This window comes from Marmota monax, unplaced genomic scaffold (assembly GCF_021218885.2).
Source record: "Marmota monax isolate L192 unplaced genomic scaffold, Marmota_monax_Labrador192_F-V1.1 WCK01_AAM20220418_F8-fsc00001, whole genome shotgun sequence".
NCBI lineage: Eukaryota > Metazoa > Chordata > Mammalia > Rodentia > Sciuridae > Marmota > Marmota monax.
In genome coordinates this window covers 20330802-20357536 of record NW_026693777.1, presented here as the reverse complement: position 1 = coordinate 20357536, position 26735 = coordinate 20330802, and the positions used below count along the sequence as shown (strand labels likewise).

General features: G+C 42.4%; 1 long non-coding RNA gene across 2 annotated transcripts in view; it reads right to left on the bottom strand.

Annotated features, from left to right (window-relative positions):
• Nucleotides 1-3932: 3932 nt before the first annotated feature.
• Nucleotides 3933-26735, bottom strand: part of LOC124104589 (uncharacterized) — a 294556-nt gene continuing 271753 nt past the window's right edge. For both annotated transcript variants that reach the window (XR_006855472.2, XR_009228358.1), the window contains one exon: nt 3933-20387. This is a non-coding gene — a long non-coding RNA (uncharacterized LOC124104589). The remainder of the gene's footprint in view (nt 20388-26735) is intronic.

Here is a 26735-nt window from a genome sequence, read left to right as displayed (position 1 = left end):
AAATAAAGAAAGAAAGAAAAGGAAAAATTTTTTTTACAAAAATAATAATGATAATATAAAAATGAAAATTAAAATTTAAAAAATAATAATAAAATAATAATAATAATAAAAAAATAAAAAATTAAAAAAAATAAAAACATTGAAAAAAAAAGTTAAAGAACAACAACAAATAAAAATTGAAAATGAAAGAAAAAGAAACAAAAAGAAAAAGAAAAAAATGATAATAATAATAATAATAAATGCAGTCCTAGAGTTCGATTAACTTCTCTTCCAGTAGGTGGAGCTGTGCCCACTGGGCCAAGCTTCTCCTCTCAATAGGTGGGAACCATTCACTGTGCAGCAGCTCTTTCTCCTAGACTGGGCGTGTCTCCAATCCTGAGTGTCTAGGGCCTTCTCTTGTGTTTCCTCAAGCCAGGCCGTGCTCACCTGTGGCGCTCACCACAATACTGGCTACACACCAGGTCTGCTGCTCCTGGGAGCCCTGTTTTCATGAACACCTGGGCTCACTCTCCCTGTTTGCCTCCCTCAGACCCTAAGTTTGTAGAGCTTGGGGCTGAGAACCCCCAGGGAATTTGCTTGCCCTTCGGTAGCCATGCCCCCGGTAGCTGGTGCAAGAGACCTCAGTTGTCAGCACTGGTTGGAGCGGTAGCCGGGAGTTCCGCGCCGCGAGTCCCGCGCCACTCCTGATTCCCTGGGTCTGGCTATTGCGCTCACAGGAGAGCTGGGAGGGGCCCTTAAGCTTTCCCCGCTGTGTGGAGAGAGATGGCTAGGGGATTACACACCTGTCGCGCTGGTTTCAATGCAGTTATCTCCTCCGCCCGTGACGTCAGTTCTCTGCCAAGGTGGTATCCCATGCAAATGGTGACCGTTCGTTCCCTTTGCCAGGTGACCAATGCAACGGGTGGGTCCTGACTGTCTCTCCCAATCCCCGTTTCAATCCTGTGGCCACTGCCTATGAAGGCTCGGCTGGCTTTTACCTCTGTAAGTTCATAAGGGCCGACCAGTTATTTCAGCGGGATCGTTAGTGCTGAGTCACGAGAAGCAGCTCAAAGAGAATCTTTTCTATAAGAAAATTCCCTAAATCTACCAGGAGGTGGGTCTGAACTCTCATTGTCCCTACATTTATATATAAAGCATTATTCATATATATTCATATATACCCATTATATGTACAAATAAATATATCTCCATGTGATACATAAATAAATATATCTCCACTGGTGATCTTCATGTTGTTTTTTTTTTTAATCTCCCATGTGAGAATAGGTGGTACCTGTTCTCTCTCCATTGCTTATGTATCAGTCAGTTTTCACTAGGCTATGCTGTGGTAACAAATATCCCTAACATCTCAATGGCTTGTAACAACCAGTGCTTATTCTTAGCACCTGTACATGCCAGCTGTAAGCCCTGCTAATATCTTCTTTCTGGGAGCGAGTCTTCTTTTAGCCCCTGCATCACCTGGAAGCTCACTAGAAATTCCCTCTGCTTGAGTCTTGTGGCACAGGGAAAAGAACAACAGTGGAATCGTGCAATGGCCTTGGAAACTTGTGCATTGATGTGGAATGTGGGCTATTGCATCTGCTCACACTCTATCGGCCAAAGATGTTATATCGCCAATCCCTGTGTCAATGGGGTGAAAAATATAATCATTTTATAGAGAGAATAGAGTGAATAATTGGGAACAATAGTACAGGATGACTAGGTTGAAGAATCGTGTGCCTTTGAGTGATAAATGACTGGCAAATGCAGTAATTGGCATCAATAAGACATTAGTTATTTCTCATAGGAAGATCTATCCATAGCTTGCCTCTTAAAATTAGTGATAAATTTTCTTCTTTTAGAAGCAATCTCCACAATGTATAATATCACAAAGGAATAAATGTTTGTGTCCCTAGTGGCTGGAGATATAGCTCAATTGGCCTTGCATGAACAAGGTCCTGGGTTCAATCCCCAGTGCCACACACACACACACACACACACACACACATGTTTGTGTCCCCATAAAATTCATGTTGGAATCCTAACCCTCAAGGTGACAATATTAGGAGATGAGGTCTTTAGGAGATAATCAGGTCCTGCAGGTAAAGCCCTCATGATGGGCCTCCCCAAGTGCTCTCTTATCCTCTTGTACCGTGTGAGGATATAATTAGACACCAGCAATCTACAGCCTAAAAGAAGCCCTCACCAGAACTCAACTCTGCTGGCACCCTGGTCTCAGACTTCTGCCTCCAGAACTATGACAAATAGGTTTTTGATGTTCTTAAGCCATCCAGCTATGGTGCTTTCTTATAGTTGCCCAAACTGGCTAAAAAAAAATACACTTTCTATTACTTTCAAACAAATACTACAACACAGTAAAAGTGTAACTTTTTTTCTGAGATTTAGGGTCATGATTATGACCGTCAGCTTGGGCTTTGTTTTAACAGAGTAAACTCCTGGGGATTCCTTGTGAGTCTAGGGCTACATACCTCTTCTTTAAGTGGTCCCCAGGCTACTTCGCTTTTGAAGCACAAGGCTACATTTTATAGTTTTTCTGTCTCTTTCCAAAATACCAGGTTCTTTTCTGTCATATCTTGATAATGAAAGCAAGTCTTCCTTTAGCCCCTGCATCACATGGAAGCTCATTAGAAATTCAGAACCTGGGCCCCATCCCAGGCCTTCTCAATCAGATTCTGCATTTTAATAAGTCTCCTAGGTGTTAAATATGCACATTAATGTTGGAGAAGCAGCCCAGTGATTCCTAACCCTGAGGGCACATTGGTATCACATGAGGAGCATCACAAATACTGAACCCCTGCCTCCCCAGAGCCTTGACCTAATTGGTGTGGGGTATGGTGAGGATCTTGGAGGTTTAAGGGCTCCCTTGGTGATTCTGATGTGCAGCCAGGGCTGAGAACCATGGCTATCTGGCAGCTTTCTCCTAACTGCTTGAACTTGCTGGTTCAGTGATTAGGGAAGCTGGCTTATTTATGATCGTGCAATTGTGTTGTTGACCATTAGCATCAAATAGGCTCCCAAGAAAGGAGGAGCCTGGCCTGTACTGCAATAATAATAGCCCAGCTTATTAAGGAGTTTCTATGGGCCAAGAATATTATCCCTAATCCTCATACACCTTGTTACCCAAGTTTAAATTTAAGAAACTAAGTCTCTACAAAGGTGAGCAACTTTTCCAAGATCATACAACTCCTAAGTGAAAGAAGTAGGGTTTGAATTCATCTCTAATTTCAAAAACATGGCCTTTTTCTTCTACCAGGGAACTTTTGTACCCAACCTAGGTGAGCTATGATGATTGGACCTTATAACATCTGTTGTGGCTGTTCATTGACCCATGCCACTTTCTTCCAGAGTCTGGTTGGGTTCTGGTTGGGCAAGACTACCAGAGAAGAGGTCAAACTCCTAGGCTGCCCCAGCTCCTCAAACCATGTAATGTTAGAGAAGGGCAAATTGGATTATCACAAGGAGATTTAAATAGTTCTACAAATTGCACAGGAGAAATTGATTAGTGCTAAGAAGCCACAAGACTCCCTACGAAAGGGTGGAGTTCTGTGGGGACTGAAGTGAGCTTCCTTTTCAGAACTGTGAGGGCATTGGTCATAGGACCAAGCACATCAGGAACATTGTCTCATGTGACCTTCATACAATCCTATTGCACTTGATATTAATCTTGCTTGTTTTACAGATGTAAAAATGGAGGCTGGGATGTAAATTTGCCCAAAGTTAGATTGCCAATAAAAAGAAAGAGCAGGGCTGGGGATATAGCTCAGTTGGTAGAGTGCTTGCCTCACATGCCCAATCTGGTTCAGTCCCCAGCACCACAAAAAAAAAAAAAAAAAAAGCAGAGCTAGTATGGAAATTCAGGTTCAAAACTCTGGAAGTCTTTTGTTTTCTTCTCTCTCTCTCTCTCTCTCTCTCTCTCCCTCTCTCTCTCTCTCTCTCCTCCCTATTGCTTTCTGCTATTACATCTCTTTCCTCCCCAAAATGAGTGTTGAATGACATGGCTGCCTGAATGGGATAGGATGGGGTACAGTCCTCCATTGTGTGACAGGAGATGGGAGAAAGATCATCCATTACTATTTACAAAGTATAATCATTATTTATATTTTTTTAGTACCACTGAGCCACATCTCAGTCCATTTTTATGTTCTATTTTGAGACAGGTTCTAAGTTGCTTATGGCCTCACCAAGTTGCTGAGGCTGGCTTTGAACCTGTGACCCTCCTACAGGGATTACAGATGTGCACATGGTGCCTAACTCAAAGAATTATTTTTTATAAAATTTATAAAATTAAATTCACTTTCTCCTTGATCCTAAGTACTATTATTTGCCATTTGTTTGATGTCAGTATGGATAAGGAGATGTCTGCAAGTGAGGAGATACATCCACTACAGATGAGCACAAATTAGCATGAACCATGTTGAGACCTTGATCTCCAGAGAAAGAGTCAGCAATGTATAATTCTCCACTTACATTCTTATTTCCTGGGCCTTGGTTTAGGCCTTAAAGAAGCCTATTTAAGTCAAAGCCTCCACAGGAGTGAGGGGGAAAGTGACTCCCCCAGCATCAAGGCACAGTAGGGGGGATTATTTCTTTGCAGCATAGTTCCTAAAACCCTGGGAAGGAGAACTTCTTCCTAAGATTTTTTTTTCTTGAATTTAGAGAATCTTTGCTTCATGCTGCTTACTGCTCTAAAGGAAACAGGCTCCAGAAGGATTGCTCCTTATATTCATGGATGCATTTCCTGACCTCTCTAACATGAGGGCAGAGAGCACACTCCTCCTTCCTTTCCTGTTAGAATCAATCCCTCCTGCCTGCAGTGGGGGTGGGAAGATGGTGCAGGGAAGGAGCTCTGTGTAGTGGCAAGTGTGCAAAGCTGCTTCCTACAGCGTGGGAGACTTGGAATGCAGGTGTCCTCTTAGCTACCAGGTGAATGAATTATTTAGATAGAAAGAACATTTCTGTTTGCCTGTTTTCCAGTTTGCTCTTGGGTGAAAGCTGGTGGAAAAATGGGACAGAAGTGGGAGTGGAGTGTGGCATGTTCATCCATCAAAATCAGAAGGCTGTGCAACTCTGGAACTCTTGAGCTAGTTTCTCATGGGCAAAAAAGAACTTGTAATGTCCCCAATCATCTACTCCCATTCATGTACTTCAGATTTTAATTCATGGCACAAAGTTCTACGCGAATGCCCAAGGCTGAAGCCTTGAATCATCTTTTTCTCCTCCACCCACAACTCCCACACCTAGAAAGGCAATAAAGCCTGTCAGTTCGAGTTCCTTGATGGAACCTCAAGAACTGATTCCCTCCCATCCAGATTCCCTGTCCTTGTCTTGGTATAGGATAGGAAATTTCCTTTGTGAAAGGCTACATTATTTTAGGTTGTTCTCTGCCTTGAATTTATCTAGATCTCTAAGCCCCAGTATTGAAGACTTATCTTTCCAAAACACATGCCTTCATTACCATTCCTTTCCTTACAAACTTGCTCCATCCCATTTCCTCCAAGACAAGGTCTGAGTCCTTTAATAGTGCTTGCAGCTTTTCACACTTGAATTCCTGGCTCCTCCCTCCCTCCCTCTTTCCAGTCTTTCATCTAATCTGATGGGCATCAAGTCTCAGCAAACTGCTTGTCCCCGGGTTGGGGGCTCCATGTTTTGTTCATGCCTAAACATTTTTTTTACTCCTAAACTTGATACAATTCTTGCAAACCCAGTTCTAATGTCACTTCAAACCTCTCTATTCCTTCAAGTTGACTCAGAGCTCCTGGAGCAGTTGACACAAATCTATTCTTTCCTGCATCATAATTTTTATGTAAATGCATTTCCTCTATTGCACATAAACTCTTAGAGACAGGGTCTGTGCTAGATACATGTTGGATATTCAACCAAGTTTAAATGATTTGATTTATTAAGTCTGTATCACAACCACCAACTTCCAAAGATGCAGGAATCCCCCGCTTTTTTTTGGGGGGGGGGCAGTTTGTGTTTATGAGTCTCTAATACTTCTTTACATTTTTCTAAACTCTCTACCCTTTTCTTCACTACCCTTACCTCTTGCAGGATTCTCCTGCTTCCTGGCCTTTGAGACAACACTTGCCTCTGGCAGTTCTCACACAGCCACCCGCCTCTGTCCTAGAGGGAGTGTCAGGAAGACAAAGTGGGTCCACCCTGGAGCAGGGGAGGCAGATCTGCATGGACTGTCTGCTCCTTTGCAGCCAGACCTAAATATAAACCAGCTGCCAGAGGGAGGCTGGAAACTACTCGTGTGGAATCAGGTCCAGAGACAACAAATCTGCTTAGAGAGAGGAAGGAGAAAGACATTAGTGTCAAGCCCAGAGGCCCCAAGGTCAGGCCTGGGCATGGAGCTTGCTCTGGACATTTTCCACATGGGTGGAGAAGAGAAGGCCATTAAGGTATCCCTGAAAGACATGGCTGGAAATGGGTAGGGGAGGTGGGTGGGGTGGGTAGAAGAAACACAGAGGACATAGTCCAGCATAAGCACAGAATGTAATTCAGGGGCCAGGTCAGAGATGCTTCTGGGTTGGGTTGGGGCCTGCTGTTAATTGCTAATGAAACAAGCAATTTTCAGCAATTGTGATATTTTGCATTGTTGGGGTATCTTAAAATGAGATCCAAGCCCCATAATCTTGCAGACTGCTAGGAGGGGTTATAAAGGATGTGGAACCTGCCATATCAAGGGAGCAAAACACTCTACATAGCTCCAGGGAAGATATCGTATGAACAGGTTTGCAGAATAAGAGGGGAAGCCCCTACTTTCTGGGTTTATAAGTAGTTAATTTCCCTCCAGACAGACCTCATATTGTATGATGGGGAAGGGGAGCTTTATCAGGAGGAATGGGGTGAGTAAGCTGCCAGGAGACCCTAATTCTATTTTCAAAGATGTTTTCCAGGGAGGTCCCCTGATGAGCTCTTGGCATCTCATGACCTCCTTCAAATGAACACAGAAGAATCTGGGTTTTATCAGATATCTCGGTTTGTCGGTTCTTCTCTAATATCTAGCACTGTCAGGTCAGCTCATTAGTATACAGAATTCTACAGACTTTGGAATTTCAACTAGCGAAAAGATAAATGTTCCAGCACAAGCTAAGTGCAGCTTGTTACTGGCAATTAAGACATAAGATAATTCAAGGTATCAAGGGGGCAATAACATTGCTTAATCCCCCAGGCTCCAAAAGCTTAAGTGGCTAGTCCAGGATCCCTTCCTCACCACTCAGTTCTGACTGAGGCTGCCCTAAGTGGAACTCGTGTAAGTTTTACAAGTGGATAGATGTAAACATTTATTCCTTGGTGAACTCTAAAATCCCAACTCAACACCTCTCAGTGCCTGAGTTCCCCAGAAACCTCCAAGGCACTATCAGGTTTCAGCTGGATCTGTGACCTGGGCAGGCTTTAGCTGTGTCATCAGGCTCACAAACAAGCTGGGTACAGAGGACCTCCAGGGCTTTTCCCAAGGCAGCTCCCTTGCTGGAAGAGACCTGACTCGGCCAAGGGGACAGCCTTGACCAGCCAGGGCTGCCACAGCTTTCCTCCTAGAGTTTCTCCAGAGCATGAGAAGGACCTTCTGTAGGCAGTTTTCTCCTCTCTGCACCTCTAAGTCTCTCTTCCAGCTCCTCATTCTTCATCATCTTCCAGGAAGAACCTCACTTTGACCCTACAGTTGCCATACCTGGTGGAGCCAACCACAGAACAATTGTAATGCTCCTGTAAGCTCCTTTAAATCTAGCACCTGAGGTCTGTGTCTCTCTCCTTTTTTTCTTTTTCTTTTTTTCTGGTGCCGGGGATGGGACCGAGGGCCTTCTGCATGGAAGGCAAGCACATGCCCCTAAGAAACATCCTCAGACCTACCTCGCCTGGTTAGTTTCTCTGCCACCCTGCTTCTTTGCTCATGATTGCTCCACGGGGATTCAGGGTTGTGGGTGAGTACAACAGCTGGATGGGTTCAAACCATTGTCACTGCTTGCATGGGTGACCTTGGGAAGTTAATTCACCTGGCTAAGCTGCACTATCCTCAGTTGTAAAATGGGGATGATCATAACACTTATTTCAAAGGGCCGGAGTGAGAAAACACTTAACAGCCCGGCCCGGACTAAATGAAGAACACTGTCTATGTTAGCATGGGGTAGGCAGCCCAGGGCTGGTAACTCTGGTTCCTGAGTTTGTATAAGGTCAGGTAAAACCCCCTGGAAATAAAAAACAGTATTCTAAGAAGATCTTTTTAAGGACTCTCAACACACATCCTCTTATTTAATCTCCATCTTAGTTCTGTGATAGGCATTCCCCATTTTATGAGAATTTGATTTGACCTAGCTTGCCCCAAATCACCCACCTAGGAATGAAAGAGCGCAATCTTAGAGTTCTGTTCTTCTAAATCTCAGTCTAGGGCTGCCCCAATGCCATACTGGGCATCAATGATATCGAGTTAGCCCTCTTTGATCCTGAAATAGAATTGCTAATTCTTGTTTTCTTCTGAAAGCTTGATCTATTGAGGTATATATGTTTTGACAAATAAATACAGTGATATAATCTACGCCAGTGAGCTAGAGAAAGATCACCATTAACAAGAAAGCACCCTTGTACCCTTCCTGATTAATCTGTTACTCCACTGCTCCCCTGGATAACCATGCTACTCTGATGTTGGAACACAATAGACACTGGGCCTACTTCAGAACTTTATATGTACTCTCTCTGTTTGGCTTCTTTTCTTCAACATAATGCTTTTGAGACTCATTCATTGGGATTTAATTTGCATGGCCTTAATGATTAAGGATGTTGAACACTTTTTCATGTTATTTTTGGATATTTTCCTTTGAAAAGTGTCTATTTACATCTTTTGAATTTTTTTTTTTAAACTTGAGTTGTCTTTCTATTGTTGAGCTTCAGGAGTACTTTATGTATTGTGGATAAAAGTGCTTTGTCAAATATATTTATTGTGAGTATTTTATCCCAACAGTGCCTTAAAAACCTGGTTGTTACAGAACCATTTGTTATAGAAAACTTTATTTCCTATTGAATAGCTTTGACATCTTTGCTTAAGACGAATTGCCTATGTGTAAGTGTGAGTCTATTTCTGGACTCTTTGTTGTGTTCCTTTGATATATGTATTTATCCTTATGTCAACACTATGCCTACCTGATTATTGTAACTTTTTACTATGTTTTGAATTCAGGTCATGTAAAATTCTCCAATGTTACATATATAACATGGAACATGTCTGTGCTAGCTTTCTGTCACTAACAAATACCTGAGAAAATCAACTTAAGGGAAGAAATATTTATTTTGGCTCATAGTTTTAGAGGTTTCAGTCCAAAGTCAGCTGATTCCGTTGCTATGGGCCTGTGGTGAGCAGGTAGAGCAAAACTACTCACCTTATTGTGGCTGGGAAACATAGAGGGGGGAAGGTCAGGAGAGAAAGTGCCTGGGACAAAATATAGTCCCTAAGTCATGCCCTCAAGACTGACTGCCTTCAATTAGGTCTCGCCTCCTAGAGTTTCCACTATCTCTTGATGGTCCATTCGCATTATGAATCCATCAATGGATTAATCCATGGGGGAGGTTAAAGGCCTCATGATCTCATCATTACCTAAAATCCCCACCCCTGAATGTTGCTGCACTGGGGACCAAGCCTTCAAGACATGAGCCTTTAGGGGATACTTCAAACCATAATTTTGTCTTTTTCTTTTTTTCCCATAAGATTATTGCTTTATTCTAGACACTTGCATTTCCATATACATTTTAAATGAGCTTATGAATTTCTAAAAAAAAAAAAAATACCTGGTGGAATTTTGATTGGGATTGCATTGAACGTTGATTTGACAATGTTGAATGTTGAGTTGGATTCGAAGAAAATTGACTTTTTAAGGATATAGAGTTTTTCAAACTATGAATAGCATGTATCTGTTTCTTCATATAGGTTTAAAAAAATTCTCTCAGCAATGTTTTGTTCAATTTTATACTTGTATGGCAGGATGGCAGGAGGCTAAGATGGATATCCATTGCTCCATCATGATCAGAGCCAGAAAGAAATGACTTAATCCCCCCACACACACTCCTTCCCTTTCTCTCTCTCTCTTTCTCTTTGCTACTGGGGATTGACCCCACAGGTACTCTATCACCAAGGCCACATCCTTAGCCCTTGTATTATTTTTAAATTGTGAGACAGGTTCTCACGAAATTGCCAAGGCTGGCCTTGAACTTAGAATCCTCCTGCCTCAGCCTCCTTAGTTACTGGGATTATAGGCATGTACCACCTGGCCTGGTTAAGAAATTATGGAATCTTGTTCTTCAGGTACAAGAGATCTTGCCCAAATCTCTACTCGGGTTTACTCTCATCATGGCTTCATCAATCTCTACAGACATGCCATTGGCCAGCATTGGGAATTTCATTTAGAAAGCAAGAATTCTGGGGTGTTAGGAAACTGCTCTACCTAGAAGGGTTAGATTCTATTTGTTCAACTTGAATGTCAAGACAGTACTTGCCATGGGCCTTGTATTCTCCTAGAGTGAACCCCACAGTGGTCATTTCAGAATGAGATCATTCCATTCCACCCCTGGACGCTATAACCCATTTGAACAAATGTTTTGGTTGGAGTCCTGGTGTTTCTTGTTATCTTAAATTCACAGTGTTTCTCTGAGTATGACTGCCAAAGTGTTATTTTAAAATATAAATCAGATCTTGTCACTCAGGATTAAAATTCTCCTATGGTTTGTGTTTCAGATATTTAGATATCTATTTCTATGTAACAGTCCACTTCAAAACTTAATGACTTTAAACAACTATTCATTGCTTATCATAATGCTGTGGATCAGTAATATAGCTTGGGTTCAGCTGGGCAGTTCTTGTCTTGGTCTTACTGGGATTCACGCCTGTGGCTGCTCCATACAGGTCCAAATGAGTCCAAACTCCCCTTATTTACACATTTGGGTCTTTGATGCTTGACCAGGTTATTGTCAGGACTTGTCTTCCATATGGTCAGTTACCATTTAGTGTTCTAGTCTGGGATTTCTTACGTGGTGGAAGAAATGTTCCAATAAGGTAAGTTTCCGATAAGGTAACAGAGAAAGCTACAGGAATTCTTGATGCTAAGCCTTTGGAATTAACATATCATTTCCACCATGTTCTGAGTTCAAAGCAAATCATGATGCCAGTCTGGATTGCAGAGATGGGAAAACAGTCTCCACCTAGTGTGGGGAAGAGCTACAAAATATAGTGTCTTTCCACAACTTCTTGTTGCACTTACAATAAAGTTTAAACTAAGGTCAATGTAATATAAATTCAAATATTAAATATAAAGTTCAAAATGATACTGTATAACAGGACTAGCCTGTTTCCCTGAATAAATCTCTTTGCTACTGGGGATTGACCCCACAGGCACTCTATCACCAAGGCCATTACAAATAAACAATTGTTCTAATTTTAGGGCTTTCATATTTCCTATTCTCTCACTCTGAATGCTCTTCTCTTGGATCTTTGCAAAGCTGAATTGTTTTCTCTTACGGTTCAAATTTCAGTTTTTCAAAGAGACCTTGCCCAGTCACTTCTTCCTGTCACTCTTTACCATCTTCCCCTGTATTATTTTCATATGGTCCTTAGTGATACCAGGAATTATTAATTCCTTTATTGCCTGTCTTCTCATCGGAAGTAAAACCATGAAAACGTGGCCATGGACTTTCTAGTTCACTTCTATCCTCCCAGTGCCTAGAATAGTGCCTGACACCAAGTAGACACTGGATAATGATTTGTTCAATCAATTAATCTTGATGTTTTCACCTTTTTAGCTTGGAAAACCTATATCTCCTTAGGAAACAGGACAAAAGTGAGCAGTAAAATGAATTTCCTTCTGCAGTTAGAATTTAAATAAATATCTGTGGGCTCTTTACCTGCAATTAGCATACATTACCACCAAGTGGCAGCAAGTACCTTATTCATTTTGTACAATCTATTAGGCAAAGGTTTTCCTGGAATTCAAATTGTGTTTGCCCAAGTTTATGCTAACAGTTTTACAATTAATTATTAACTATGTAATATATTTTAAAAGTTGCTGACTTGAAATAGCAATGAACAGTAAAACTATTTATTCTTAAAGAATAAGCACTTTTCTTAGAGAAACTCTGTTCTCTCTGTGTATAATTATCATTGCTCATCATTAAATCTAAATCTTCTCCCATAACCATATTATGATTAAAATGTTCTTTCTAATTTGGCACAAATTCCACCTTGGAGTCCATGCCTTGAGGCTGACTGGAGCTGGACCTCAGGCTACATCTGTATTGCAAAGCTTTGTGACTGCTCTTAGCTGTTAGTTCCATTCTCATTTAGAGCCTACTGATAACTTAGTTCCTCAAGTATTTCAATTTGTTTTTCTTAACACTAGCTTTTTTACTTCTCCTCCTTATATCAAAATTAGGAAGAAAGAGGGGAAAAAATACCCACTCCTTTATCCTGAAAGCCTGGTTCTGCCCCAGATTCTTTCTAATACAAAGAAAGTAATTTCTATTTCTCCTTAAATAAGAGTCAAATATCTTCCTTCATCCAGTTTTCTCATAGGGAGTTCTTTAAACCACCCATTATGTACAATAGGATTTATCTTATCGGGGGCCATAGCAATGGTTTGACAAGAGGCAATTTAGAAAAACTGTTTTCATGATAAGAGTTCCTCAGAAACTGTTTTCCTAAAGAAAGAGTTAGAGCACTTAAATAGAAAAATCTAGCAACATTGTGCAAAGCTTTCTGGTTGGGCATTTAAACTTTTCTACACAGCTCCTTGGAGAATGCCAGTTCTAAAGGCTGGACCTCGTGGTTTGGCTACTGGGATCCAGATGTTAAGATCTCAGGATCCTCTGGAGATGTTTTGCTAAGCTAAATAAGCCAATCCCAAAGAACCAAAGGATGAATGTTTTCTCTTATATACAGATGCTAATTCACAATAAGCTGGGGGAGGGGGAGGTAGTGGTGGAGGAGGAATAGAGGCATTTTGGACTCAACAGAGGGGAGTGAAGGGAGGGGAGGGGGCATGAGGTAGGAATGATAGTAGAATGAATTGGACATTATGACATTATGTGCATATATGATTACATGACCTGTGTAACTCTACATCACGTACAACCAGAAGAACAAAAAGTTATACTCCATTATGTATGATGTGCCAAAATGCATTCTACTGTCATGTATAACTAATTAGAACAAATTAAAAAAAAAAAAAAGATCTCAGGATCCTAGGGACCGTGTCCTCTCTAGCATTCCTTTACCAGGCATGCAGGGATGTGATAAATGGTCCAGAGCCAGGGCATGCCACAACACAGATGCTTAATCCTACCTAAAGGATAACTGTTTTCTTATTCCTATGGGTATAGAGCATTCATATTTTTTTGTATATTGTTTACAAAAGCCAACCATCCTTCAGTTAAATGTCTTTTAGGACATGTATTCAATCAGTAACCATTGAGACCATATGTGTGTGTGATGAATATTGAATAAATGAAAGAAAATGGCCATTTATAGTTTATAGTCCATAAATGTGCTAATTTATGTCAACCTTCTAGTATTTGGGGATTGCACAATATATTAGTTTAAAACAGTAAGCCATTCCCTAAAGTATTTGTGTTCCACTGTACTGATGTTTTATATGCATGAAGATATACACAAAAATATAAATTAAAATGGGTAAGATATAAATAATGCTTTTTAGTAATGATTTCATTTATTAATGGTAAAAACTTTATTCTCATTAAAATCTTTTATACATTTATATTCCTAGTGAGAGCAATACAATTGATTATGCATCTTTGTCTTAAAATCTTGGTGGGACTTTGTGATATAATCATTGTATGATCTAGTTATAAGTTTGGTTTATTTTCTTAGTTTTGATTTCTATCAGAGAGGAAGAACAGATTTTCATAAATCCACTAGGAAGACACACTGTTAGTCTCCTTTACTAAATCTGGTACTCATTGTTCAAACTTTTTTTTTTAATTTAAATTTAGTTTTTGGGCTGGAGATATAGCTGAGTGGTACAGAACTTGCTTAGCAAGCGCAAGATCCTGTGGGTTCAATCCAAGTACTGCAAAAAATAAAAATGAAAATAAATAAATAAATTTTTTACATTATTTAATCTTTTTTCCCCCAGGGATTGAATCCAGGGGTGCTTAACTACACTGAGCCATATCCCAGCCCTTCTTTAAAATTTTATTATTGGGAGACAGGGTCTCACTAAGTTGCTTAGGGCCTCACTAAATTGCTGAGGTTGTCTTTGAACTTGTGATCCTTTGCCTCAGCCTCCTGAGCTGCTGCGATTACAGGCATGTACCACCATCTTGATTATTCAATCTTATTTACTAATTATGCAAGCACTTTTGTGGAAATTCAGCTAATATTTTCTATACTCTCAGATATCAACCTGATTTACTTATAAATTGCTGTTTTTGTTTTTAACAAATGTGCTCAAAATATATTATGAAACTCTGATTTTTAAATGTTAGAAAATTCAGTTTCTGTTTCTTGGTATAAAGACATGGAAGTTTTTATGGGTGGTATGGTGTAATTTCAACAAGAAAGTTATGAGGAAGATGTCTGTTTTCACATGGCTCTCTCCAAGGCTCAAGATTCTTCTGAAGAGCAGTTACTTTCTCATTAATTGTTAAATTGCCACTTTCACATAAAGGAGTAGATTATATATATGTATTTATTTCCTGATAGATAGAATTCTATTAACAACTATTTGTCTCTATTTAAATGATCAGAATTTGGAAAGTACTAGGTTTATGTAAAAGCAAAATCAGTGGCATATCTTCACATGCAACAATTCTTTGTGTGTGTGTATGTTTTGCTAAGGGTGGAACCTGAGGCCTCACACATGCTAGGTGAGCACACAACCCCAACTTCACATCTGACAACTCTTAAGGAGGTTGCCACAGACAGGCAGGCAGCAAACGTTTCTGTGGAACAAGTGATTTGCAGGTTCCATACGAACAGTCTAAAGATCATCTTCTGGAACATGGATGATCTTATTTTTGTAAGATGAGTAACCCACCCTAACATTCTATATTTGTTTATACCTTCACTACTCAAAGTGTGGTTCATTGGCCAGCAGTGTTGCCATCACCTGGGAGCTTGTTAGAAATGCAGACCCTCAGAACGGGCCAGACATACTGAATCTGTATTTTAACAAGATCCCCGGGTGCATCATACACAGCTTCAGGTTTGAGAGTACTGCCCTGTGAAATTCTGGCTTCTGATTCTTGGCTGCAATAGTTTGTGAGGGAAAAAACGAGGTTAATGAATTTCACACATGGGGCAACTGTGTAGTCTGACTTCAGAATTCTTTCTCTTCTTTTTTTTCCAATCAAACCTCCTGCTCCACTGGGGGATAGCACATTTGGTTTTCAAAAAGTCATTTTCTGTGGAGAATATATCTTCTTTATGCCTCTTTCCTTAAGTGACTCAGAAAATCAGTTCTTTCAACAGTTCAATATTGAACCAGATCCTAGCAATGCCATTAACTTTGTCAACATCTGCACTTGTTGCTTCAAAGTCTAATACACCACTGTTATTTTGTCCATATACATTTCTTCTAACCTTCAACAATGTTTTCTGTGTATCCATTAATATTATTTAATGACAAAGGAACCCATTTGGTTTTGCAGCCATATTTTCTTCCACATCTGATTTCAGCCATTTTTACCACACAAGGAGGAACAAAGGAGGAAAGTGTGTGGGCCAGGCAGGATGGCATAGCCATTAATCCCAGTTATTTAGGAGGCCGAGGCAGGAAGATCTCAAGTTTGAAACCAACTTGTGCAAGACCCTGTCTCAAAAATAAAATAATAAAGTTCTGGAGGGTGCAGTTTGGTGGTAGAGCGCTTGCCTGGCATCATGTGTGAGCTGAGTTCAGTCCCTAGTATCACAACAAACAAACAAAAAGGAACATCTATGGGCTTTTGCTTCTTCTAAGTAAGAAACATTTAAAGGTTTATTTTTTCGTTGTTATTTGGTAACACTAGAAACAATACCTATTGGATTGGGTATCACAACCTAGAATTTTGCTAAGGCAATTGTAGATCTGCACTTCTGTGTTCTGAATGCTTAAGGTTTGGGTGTCCTGCTGGTCACGCCTCGTTACTCCCATAAGGCATAATTTCAGGCGCAACATGCATGTGGGGCAAATCAGTGATAGTTAACGAGAGGGCATGTAAATATGTACTTTAAATAATCTTCATTTCCACCCTCTGCCCTTTTGCAGATGCCTCACCAGAAGCCATCAGATGTCCACTGTGTGGCCTCACAGTGTAGCCACTGAGGGCCCTTTCTTGTGGTTGCTGATGGTCAGCCCAGCCAATTCCCTGTTGTCTGAAAGCACTATTTTTTTTAGGGGAAATGTTTGAAGCTACATATCCATTTTCTGATAGTTTAGTTAAAATTAGATACTTTACTCTATCAATGCCTCTATCAGAGACAACACTACCCTACCCCAAAGCAAAAGGAGAGGGGGCACCACTCATGTGGCACCTTGGCCAGGTGTTTATAAATTCACAGTGATGTGCTTCAGCTCAGCTTCTGAAGCAGAGGGAGGTACGTATAGAATGATTCTGCCTGAAAATAGAGAAGGAAGAAGGGCAGGTGATAAATTCTGGGCTGTTTGAGGCAGCTGGGGAGAGCCCTCCTTATCACCCAATTGCTTGTCTGCCCCCTGGGCCACCCTTGGTGTAGTCCTTGGACACCTGACTTCAATGATCTACAAGCTCATTTCTTGCCCTTCTAGGTGCAGTATGGATGTAACCATGGCTGTCTTATCCTCACTTTTGCAGACATTCTTTTCTCTGCTGTGGGCATGTGCTAGGCACATGCACGTGCATACACACGTGCACACTTTAATTTAAACTCACAGTTCAATACTCTTCTCTCAACAACAAGCTTAGGTGGGGAATATTTTTTCTTTTGCTCAGGAGCAGGTTTTCCCTGATCTGTGGAGGTGGTGGAGGGCTTTCCTTAGTTCTACCGGAGCGATAAAGCTGACCTGGCTGTTGTTAAGTTTTACAAGGAATGCTGACCCTCTCGTGAAGTGTTCTCATCTTCTCTGCTCTGCTCATTAACCACAGTCTAGTGTTAGCCTTTGCAGACATAAATAATACAGCAGCACCTTGGCCTGCACAGCTGAGGAGGGAATGGCCTGGCCTTCAATTTGTCTTTTTCTCTTGAATACTTGCAAACTGCTTTTTCTTCTTGTGTTTGACAAAATGTCAAAACTGTATTTCTCTTTATTTGTGTTAAGAAATCCTTCATTCTGCCCTGAACTCATGATCACTGCCATTTAACTCTGCAGTATGGGTGGGGTGACTGGATGCTGGGCTCGGTCACATGACACACGTTGGTCAGTGGGAGATGAGCACAAATGACACAAGAAGAGGCTGCAAATGGGCTTGGGTAGTGGACCTTGCTCTTGTGCATCTCTGCTGCTCAACAGAAGGAATAACATAGGCAGGGCCTCTGGACCCGGGGAAAGGCTGAGGGTCATATGAGGCTCATCCAGATCAGTTGGTAGCTGTGGAGTCTGTGAAAGTTGTCAAAATAAACAACAAAAAAATAAACACTCTTGTCAAGCTCTAACCAATACATAAATAAAGCCAGAAGGTTATGAAAGAGAGGATTTCATGAAACTACGCTGATAATAAGAACTATGCACAATAGACTCTGCTAGAACCACAACCTTGCACAAAGGACACCAATAAGCTTGCACACACACAAAAAATACTTCTGCAAGGACATCTGTAAACTGCCTGTCCAGCCCTGGACTGCTGCTATTTTTGTTATCAATCCTATTAGCAAAGAATCATTGTTTCAAAATATTTTGTGTCATCCTCTTCATTTTGCCTTTGAAAAACCTCCCCTTTCCTCAGCCTCCTTGAATACACTAATAGTTTACCATACACACATATTCCCATTTCAGTGCTCTGCAAGTCCCAAATAAATACCATTATTCTTTGGAGAGTCATGCTCTGACTGTTATTCAGGTTCTCTAGTCTCAGATAGGTGATGACCCCTGGTTGATTTGAGAAGTGGGGGCATTAGCACTTACTGTTACAGGTAGCTGGACATTGTGGTTGATTGTTGGCACCAGGGCTGTCCTCCTGTGCACACCCTGCCTCTGCACTCTGGACTCATCAAGCCTCTCTCTTTAGGTAGTGCACCCCCCCCACGTTATCACCCCTTCAGCCTCTTATCTCTCCCTAATGACTGATTCTCATCAGCATTTCAATCACCTCAAGCCTTTTCTATCACTATCTAAAGAGCTGCCTTCTAGCCTATATTCTCCTTTTCCACTTATTGCCTTGTCTCTCCCCTGTCTTCTACTAGCCTGAAAAAAGTCATTACTCATAGGCACCTCATCCTCATTTCACCCCTTAGATATTAGCTGGTTCCCCGGGGCTCTGTTCTAGATCTTTTCTTCTTTTACCTGGAGCCATCTCATTACTTTGTTCCCAACAGTAGGATGGTGACTCCCAAGTCTTCAGGTCCCGCCAGTCCCCTGTCCTTTGCTCCAGACACATAGTGTCTATGGGATATCCCACAGGCAAACATGAGATGTCTAAAGTTGAATTCACTGTCTTCTCCTTTAAAACCCCCTTTCATCTTTGTTCATGATATCAGTGAATGGAACCACCTCGCACCCAGTAGTGTAAATCGGAGTCTCCTTAGCTTCTCTCTTTCCTCTTCTTTGAGGAAGTTTGACCCCTTCCCAAGTCCCACTGATTCTACCTCCTTAACACCTCTTCAGCCCCTTCTCCTCCCTCCATCCCATGTCAGTCCCTTAGTTCAGGTTGCTTTGCCTTGATCTACCAGGCTCCCAACTTGACTCCTGTCTCTACCAGCTCCGATCCATTTCCCACACTACAGCCCACACCATTTTTCTAAAATGAAAATTCAAACACATCATCCCCTGCTCCATTGCCAGGAATCACGGGAGGCTTGCTGTGCTCGGTATCCCTGCTCTATCTCTTGACATTCCTCCTCTGAACTAATGGAAGCCATAGAGAGCTGCTTGGAAGTTGGCAAGGATACCGTATTCTCTCTCCTGGAAGCTTTTGCACTTCTAGTTCTACTTACCTGGAACAACCCACATCCCAGCCTTGCCCTGACAGGTCAAGTAGGAAGCCTCCCTGGGTCCCCTACATGCATTGGTGTGACACCCCCAGGTAGCTCTCTTCTCATCCCATTCCCTTGTAGGCAGGCCTCTGTGTGTGAGGTCCTCCAAGCACGGATTATGTCTTGTTCATCGATGTATCCTCAGAACCCACCACATTTGGGAACACAGTAAGTGCTCAACAAAGATTAGTTAACTGAGTGGCCAAGAAAAATAAATCGGCTTTTTCTCTATCTTGTATACTGTGGAGCTAATACCTTTTATTTCCTCAAAGATTTCTTCCTCTTTCCTATCATCTACAAATGGGTTTGGTCCTTATTTTATCGGCACTATCTTTAGGTCCTATAAAAGTGTCTTCAATTCCTTTTACTAGCCATCTCAGAGCAATAAGCTTCTCAAGTTTCCCCTGTCTCTAATGACTGCCTTATGGGGACATGATACTCTAATGCTCGCTTCAATAAGCTGAAGTTATTGTTAAAACAAACTGAACTACCTCCAGCTCACCTCCCATCTTAGAGGACCCACTAAAATTGATTCTGCGAAATAGGCTTTTAAAAAATATCCTCCTTAAGGAGAAAATATAAACAGAGGAGGGCTGTTAGCTTAGAAAGCCCAGCCTATTTGGAGACCCAGTTTGTTTCACTCGACTGAACGGGAGGTAATGATGCCCATTGGCACCAGGCGGTCGGAGCCTGTTTTGTCCACACACTAATGGACTCAGGCTTCCAAAAGATTCTGAGAACAATGACTCCAGCTTCACCTTCAGCTTTGAATGTCTTTGGGAGTGACTCAGCTATGATGGGACACAATTCATGTGCCTGTGAGACAACATTGCATGGGGCACTGTAGCATGAGACGCTCACTCAGAGTGTCACAATTCTATATGTGAAGCTTATGACTGTATGAAATCCGCTGTTGCTATCACAAGGATTTCATCAATTCACAAAGAGAGAAAGAGAGATGGGGAGAGAAAGAGAGAGAGACAGAGAGACAGGCAGAGACTTATCCTCTGAGCCTTCCATTTGCTCTCTTCTAAGACAGCAAACAGTAAACATCCCTAGACTGAGCATATTCCCACATCCTCATTTGGGGTCACACATCCCCCATGAGAGAGTTGAAGGTCCAGGAATCATAATTAGAAAACAACTGCAAACCTGGGTCATTCAGCTCCATGGCTTCCTTGAACCCCGATCACTATGTTCACACCAGGAGGAAATGTGTTCTTAGTGGTTTGAAAACAACCTGGAAAGACAGGCAGAGGAAGTTGGCATCAGGAAGAGGTGAAAGGAAATCGAGGGGCTCATAGCAGACAGAACCCCAGGCAAGATATTAGGAGGACAATCCAGGAAAGCTCCACCTCGTGTTTTGGGGCCCTGAGTTGTCAATTGTTTTAAATGCAGAAATGACACTATTGCAGTGTCCATGGGGTGAATCAAAACTGGAAATGCATATTATGCAGCAGAGAAATGCTGAAATTATAAAGTGTGGGCCACAGCAGAGAAGCAAAAACGTTGTCTGGAGAAGGGGCCCATTAGAGGATGAGCTGGTTTCTAACCTCTGACCCAGTGAGCACATTCTCCCACCTACCTTCACCCTGGGGTACAGGATCTGTTTTCATAGCCCCGACAGACCTTTTCTTTTTATCTGAAGAAATCCTTTAATAAGTACAAGATTCTGGATATTTTCTTTCTAGTCATAAAATAAATGAATAAAATGACTCTTGGAAGATGAAGAATCTCCCCCAAATATTTGTAGCCACAGCCTGTGCCCAAGCAAGAATACACTGAATTGACACTACCTGTATATAACAAATGAACAAAAACAAAAACTACCACTGACATTAATTAATGAGAAATTAATAAAAGAATCAAAGCAGCCTGGTGTTGGAAGTACCCCTGGCAGATGACAGAAGCAATCGTAAATCTACTCTGGAAGAAAAGACTTCACTCCCAATCTCCTGGGATTCCCACAGTTTTAAAGGCCTGAGAAAACAGGAGGGCATGAAGGACATATGAGTCAAACACAGGTCTAAGCACAGTTCCAGAGAAAGACAACACAGAAAACAGAAAGAAGCAACATCCCATTAGAAGATTAAAGGCTAAGAAATTTCCAGATTGGCTATTGCAACAAATCCCAAACTGGATAATAAGAAGAAAGCCACATTTTGTCACATTGTAGTGAACTTCTTTTATACTAGGGCAAAGAGAGGATCTTACAAACAGCCAGAGAAGAAACTCCGATTATAGCAACAGTAATATACTGACCTCGGTTTCTTCAAGGGCGACAATGGAAGCCGGCAACAGGTGGAAGGAGACAATCTCCAAAAGTCTCCAAAAGGCTGAGAGAAAATAACTACCAACCAAGAGCACACCCTGTGAGAAGATCTTTTGGGAAAACAGGAAATGAAAGAACATTTTTTTTTCAGAAAAATGTCAGGAGAGCTGGCTACCAATAGAACCTCTTAAATCATCTTGAGAGATTTCTCCCTCTTCTCGGAGAACAGGTCTCAGTCATAGGGCTGGTCATGAAAAGGATCAGGAGGAATCTCTACAAGAGAAGCTGGTCCTCTCTCTTCTCCACCCCTCACACTTCCTTTCTACTGCTTGTCCCGGTATCTGGTGTTCTCAGAGTTCCCTCAGTGGGTGACATATTCTTCTCTCCCTTCTCTTATCTCATTGAAGAAATGGTATTAAAGAGCTACTGACAAGTTGTTCTTTGCAAATCCAGAAGAGGCCGTCTGCACCTGATGTTGGAAATTAAGACCCCATTCAGACGTAAGTGAGTCTCAGATATGAGGCCACTTTCCAGACTCCCAAGGAGGCAAGACCTGCTCAGTTGACACAAGAAAGAGAAGATGAATGCCCTTTGTTTTCCAACCAGCCTGATAACTCATCCCCATTTACAGTCATTCAATTTACTTGTTACCAGTTTGGTATTTGGGAGCTACTAATAGCACTGTCAGGTAAAGTGAAAGAAAAAGATTGGAGAAAACACCAGGAGGCATAATTAAAACGAAGTGCTAATAACTCTGCACATCAAAAAGCCCCTTTCATTGTGGCTCTGAGCGCAGTTCATTAAGCAGACCTGCCAGCTGGAAAGGAGCAAGGCAGGACTGTCCTCCAGGCCACCAGCACAGACACTCTTTCCTGTCCTGCTCACAGCTCAGCATGACCAGCCTGTCAAGTGTTCCATGAGGCCAGAGCTCTGGGTGGTCCTGGGCACCCCTTGTGAGGTGGGGGTGGGGTGGGGTGGGGTGGGGTGGTGGTGGGCTGGGAGTTGACTCCAGGATGGACACTTTCAGCATCCTGCAGGCTGCAGAAGCTGGGTTGGCTTTTCTCAGGGGTCTTGACCATGAAGGCAAATGTTTCTCCAGGTGCTGACAGAGGTTCAAGCCTGAACAGACAAGGCAGCCTGAGATGTCTGAGTAGTTCTATGATTTTCAATGAATACAGCCATCCCAGTGTCCTTCACAGAGAAGGAGAGCCCAGGCCTGCTGCCTGTCTCATTTGTTCCTTAGAGCGTACTCGGTGAGGCAGAGAGGGCCAGCACCCTCACTTTGCTGATGGAAGATACTGAAGGGATCAGTCAACACGCTAAAGGCCCATGATTGGTAAGCTCAGACCCTTAGACCTTCTTGGAGCTTCATCCAACAAAGATGGTGCCCCTGTCCTGCAGTGCTATGCAAGAACATATAACACAGCACTGGTTAATAACTACCGAGCTCGTCCTGTGTGCCAGGACCCAGCTAGGGTTATACACATGTTAACTCACTGAATGCTCATAGCAACCCTTATGGAGTGGGAACTATTTTTAGTCCTGTTCCACAAAATGGAACACTGAGGCTCTGAAAGGTTAGGTTTTTCATCCAAAGTCAAAGAGCTGGTTAAGTAGCTGGGATCAAACCCTCCAGAGCCTTCATTCTTAATCTCTTTCATGAGTATACTTTTCTTCCACCTTTCTTTCTAGTCTCTTCCATCTTATTTCTCCCTCTCTCCGTCTGTCTCTAAATAAAGGCCTGGTAGTTTCTGAAATGCATTTTTTAAACAGTAATTTTTTTTTTAAATTCCCAGTGCGGCCGTATAGTAGGTTCTTGGTCTAGACTGGGCCTTTGTCTTGTTTTTCTGTGAAGGGAAGGGTTATAACAAAGGGATCCATATCTTAAGCAAGGTACTCTCGAAGCCGATGTCATGAGGCACTGCAGGCTCTCTATGGATAAAAAGAAGCCTGCCTGGTTAGGACTTAGTCCAAGGCTTGGCAGTGTGGTCAGGACGGGAAATTTTGCACCCCATCTCCATCTCTGTGAAACAGCCCAGGGTACAGTGACCTAGCGCTGGCATCTCCAAATACACCCAGGGGCAGAGCCCTTGCTGGCTTTCCTGTAGCCTGGAAGGCTCAGCAATAAAAGGGACAGTAGGACAGGCCAGCCCAGAGCTTTCCTTACCAAACCTCCCCAAAAGGCAAGCATGTAGGTCCGCCAACCAGCAGATGAGATGACTGTGCCCATGGTGTCACACTTGAGGTTTATTAAACTGCAGAGGACTACAACTTTGTTTGTGACTAGCCAGACCCTGACAGCCCGACTTTGTCATCCACATCACCAGTTGTGTTTCACTTCCACAGCTTTATTAGCATGCAGTAACACCTTGCAATTGCTCCTTTGTTTGGGCTCATTGACTGGACCATATGTCGGAGGAGTCTCAGCCAATGGATTTATCATATATTAATTACCTCTGCTTTGTATTACTGCAAATACTGGCAGCCAGTTAAAGGCAGGGAAGGTGTCTCCAGGGACAGATACAGAGAAAAGGACAGGTCCAGATTTTGTTGGGGCCTGAAGTTTATACTATTTTGAGGATTCTTCATTTTTTTTAAATAGTAAAAAACATAAAAAGAACTTTAATCAGTGTAGTTGCACCAGGAAGACAAGGGACCTATGTCCTTATCCCTGCCACTAAGGGACTGACAATGACTTTGAGGTTTTGTAGAAAGGGAAATGGTAGCAAGGGTTGGGGGTTTGCATAGCTGGAGGCTTTTCACAGCTGCCAAAGCAGGCGATCATGATCAGGTGGGTGGTATGTCTATCATTATCTCAGGTTTGGGCGGGAGGGGCCTTGTCCACAGTAAGAAAGTTGCTGCTGCTTGAGGTGGGGGTAGGGGCAGCTTCCACACATCACAAGATGTTTATCAGATCAGATCTTGTTCCTGGAACCCAAGGTGACTCAGAGCAAAGGAGATGGGTGAAAATGGAGGCAGAGATGCCAAGTCTTCGATTCTGCTTTTAACCACCCATTGGACATTTGCAGAAAAAAGTGAAGAGTCTAAGTCCTTGCTATAATTCCCCCCCCCCATCTTTTATCCATTCCTCAGTCTTGAGGGAACTAGGGTGTTAGCCAATCTGGCTTTGCAAGTTTCTTGATCCAGTGGTAAACAAGTCTTGAAACCACGACTGAAGCATCTAAGTGAAAAGGGCCAGGTGCTGAAGTCTAAAAGTAGAAGAACCACTATAAATTATAAAGCAGAATACAAAAGCGAGTCGAAGTCTGAAGATCTCCAACTAAATAAATCATTTCAGGGGCTCTTTCTCCTTTTAAATATCTCCTTGACTATAGACTACCAGAGGTCAGACTTTGAGGCCCATATTGTCCAAAACTTTCTCTGTTTTACCAAATGCTAAAAAGCAGCCATTCAGAGACCCTGGAACGAATGTAATTTTGACAGCTGCATGGGTCCCTCCTTTCTCTGCCTTCTTCCCTCTGGGGTTGACTAGCCGTGAGTGGCCAATGCCTAAATGGTATGCTTTCTCCTGACAGCTTGCCAAAATCATTACCAAAGTCATAGGCCAGGGGCCTGACTCTGGGGATCTAATCACTTGCTTCAAAAAACCAAACGGAAAAGGTAATGGTGAAAAACATAGAAGGAACTTTAATCAGTGTGGTTACACAGTGAAGACCAGGGGACTCCTGTCCTTAGCCCTCTCTTCTTGATGCCCTCCTTAAGAAAAAGAATAAAAAACATGGATATGGAATTTCTAGGCTTTTGCTAGAATCTTGGAAGGGCCTCTGTGATTGGGACAGGGGAAGTTTAAGATTAAACCTCATTTCGCTTCATGAAGAAGAGTATCTCCTGTGTGGTTGACATAAGTGTGTCTCCTGTATAGGGTGACAGACAGATGTCTAGAGGACATATGGCCCCAATTATGGTTGCCATCTGGGTAACAGACCCCTGCCACGGCTAGTTTAGGAGACTATCCATGGAAACTGGTCTCCCCTTTAGCATTCAGCAAAGGAGAAGAATGTGAAAAGGAGGAAGCAAGATATGCAACTCCTGGTTCAACTGGTGTAGAGAAATGCAGCCGCAGGTTGCTCGGGCCACTGGAGCACAGGCAGAGGAGAAAGTAAGGAAAAGAGAACATTCAGTCTGGCAGTGGGGACTTGATCCCTGTAAAACGAACCCAGAGAGGACTCAACACTGCCATTTGATGGGGGAGGGGAGGGCTGGAGTAGTGAGCTAACATAGCTTTCATTCATCCCACCCATCAGTCTCACCATGGCCAATAGGTGGGGTCATTCCTCTGTTAGCTAGTCACTATTTGTTCCAGGTCCCTTGCCATGACTTCCATCCATTCTCTCTCCTTCTTTACTCTGCTGTACCCCAAAGGCTGCTGTACCCCCAAAGGCTACAGCACCCAGGCTCCCTTGCCCTTTGGCCTGTGTTTGCTTGGGTCACTGGGAAGTACCTAACAGAAATCAGAAAAAAGTAGACAAAGAGAGAGACCAGGGTATTTCCTGCTTGTTCTCTCCATGATTCAATACCATGCCTCTGGCTGGTCGAGTGACCTGTCTCCATGCTACAGCTCTTACTGGGACAGGGGGTGGTAACGGCTGTCCATGGGTAGTCATTTCTGGGCACATCAACCTGCAAAGGACTATCGGCTTGTCCCAAAAGACCCTTTGTGCAAGAAAGGAATGAAGAAAATAGGAAAGAGAAAAGAACAAACAGAAACGTAGACAGAGGCAGAGAGCAAGAGAGAGAGAAAGAGAAAACACACTTGAAAGGATTGAATGAGGACTCTTCCCTTTCCTAGCTAGGATTTCTGAAGGGTCTTTCAAGCAGCGCCTATATGTGACAGGCTGATGATTTTTAAAGATAGAAGAGATCGTGTGCAGAAATGATGGGGAAGGATATGACCCTGTAGCCCTGAAAGGAGTCCTGTTATTTTAAATTTGGAAGTCATACTAAGGGTGACCCTTAGGCGGGAGCATTTCTCTTGAGTCTTTAGAAACTAATAAAGAATAAGCAATAAAGCCCAGGGTTCACTTTCCTTTGGCTGCTGGTGGGTCAGAACAATCCAGGCCAGAATAGAGTATTGGAGGGCTGTTCTTGACCACCCTAGCCCCAAATGGCCATGGACCCTGAAGAAATTCTTAAACTCCCAATGACTTCATTTCCTTTCCCATAAGATAGAGCTAGTAATGCCTGAGGAGAAGACAATAGGCCGTGGGCAGGGGGCAGATGGACCCACCAACAAAGGCAAGAGCTTTTGGTCGGTGAAAGAGCTGTTACCTGGGCTGCCCTTTAGATATATGTATT